We start from the raw sequence: 1,718 nt of genomic DNA, 5'->3' as shown, positions 1-1,718 counted from the left end.
TATATTATGATTTTAAATTTATATGCATCGAAAGAGGACGAGGGTGGCAAACAAGTCAATTAATTACATTACAAATAAACCAAACAAGAGATAAGTGAAACAAATAAGTAAAAAAACAAGGAACTTTGGATCGATTTAGCATTTTAGCTTTGAGCTGTTGTTTTCTCACTCTCCTATTTGTTGTTACTACGGATTATTACCAAACACATCCCAATTATCAGCATCAGTTTTGTGTGTGTGGGTATACGTATATGTGAGCATTCGCATATAGACACACACATGCAAACATACGAGAATTTATATATATGTATGTATATATATAAATAAATAAATCAAAATAACAAAATATACGAAGTACTACAATGAGAAACCCATGCGAAAAATACAGAGAGAGAAAAAGCAATACGAAAACACAAAAAGTATAACAGATAAATATATTTATTATTAAAAATCCAATAAAAATTAATTAAAACTATGTAAACTAAGTGTAGTGTGTTTCCTTCAATTTATTTATTGTTTTTGAAGACATAACCTGGGTGATCTTATTATCCCTGATCTTCAAGATAGTTTCATGACATCGGAATGGGAATCTGGGGAATACTTGGAAGATCTGAGATCGCATTTTCACCTTAACTCATCCGCTATTCAAAAAAATTTTTTTAAAGAATAAGGTTCTGATACGGGCGTACGAAATTTAGCTATCGAGTGCTGTTTTCCCGACAAACTGACTGATTTTTTCAAAAGTGGTAGAACTATAGTCTCTTATGTTAAGCGGATTTACATCATCTAAAATTTCCAGGACCCTAAAGCAACATTTGGGGACAAACTGACAATAAAATTATATTGTCATTTTAAAAAGTCTCCTAAAAACATGATGCTGGACCCAAAAAAAATGCGAAAATTGGTCAAAAAATAAATGTTCCTAAATGTAATAGCGATCGTAAGCATAGTTAGCAAGCTGTTCAAAACTTTCGGTCTTTTAGCTGTACGCCTTGATTTGACCAAACTACGATTGAAAAACTGGAAAGAAAAATCGTATTTTTGACTAAAATCGGAATCTCGTTTTTTGGCCCTAAAAATTCAGTTTTTTGGCTGCCGAAATAAAAATAAAAGTCAGAATGAGGAATGTCATACCTCGTTGAACTCGTTGCTTAATTTCCAATCCATTGGCATTCAAACCTGGAAATTTTTAACTTTTCGCAATTTTCGCAAAAAAAGACGATGTAACCCCTAACAAAAAATGGAAAAATTTGTCAAAAATTAAATTTTCCGGAAAGCGATGGGGATTGTTAGCATAGGTTGTCAGCTGCTAAAAACAATCGGTCTTTTAGCTGTACGCCTTGATTTGACAAAACTACGATTGAAGAACTGGAAAGAAAAATCGTATTTTTGACTAAAATCGGAATATCGTTTTTTGGCCCTAAAAATTCAGTTTTTTGGCTGCCAAAATAAAAATAAAAGTCAGAATGAGGAATGTCATACCTCGTTGAACTCGTTGCTTAATTTCCAATTTATTGGCATTCAAACCTGGAAATTTTTAACTTTTCGCAATTTTCGCAAAAAAAATACGATGTAACCCCTTACAAAAAATGAAAAAATTTGTCAAATATTAAATTTTCCGGAAAGTGATGGGGATTGTTAGCATAGGTTGTCAGCTGCTCAAAACAGTCGGTCTTTTAGCTGTAGGTCTTGATTTGGCCAAACTACGATTGAAAAAC

The sequence above is a fragment of the Drosophila subpulchrella genome, chromosome X, assembly GCF_014743375.2.
Source record: "Drosophila subpulchrella strain 33 F10 #4 breed RU33 chromosome X, RU_Dsub_v1.1 Primary Assembly, whole genome shotgun sequence".
Taxonomy (NCBI): Eukaryota; Metazoa; Arthropoda; class Insecta; order Diptera; family Drosophilidae; genus Drosophila; species Drosophila subpulchrella.
Note: the sequence above shows the minus strand (reverse complement) of the source record.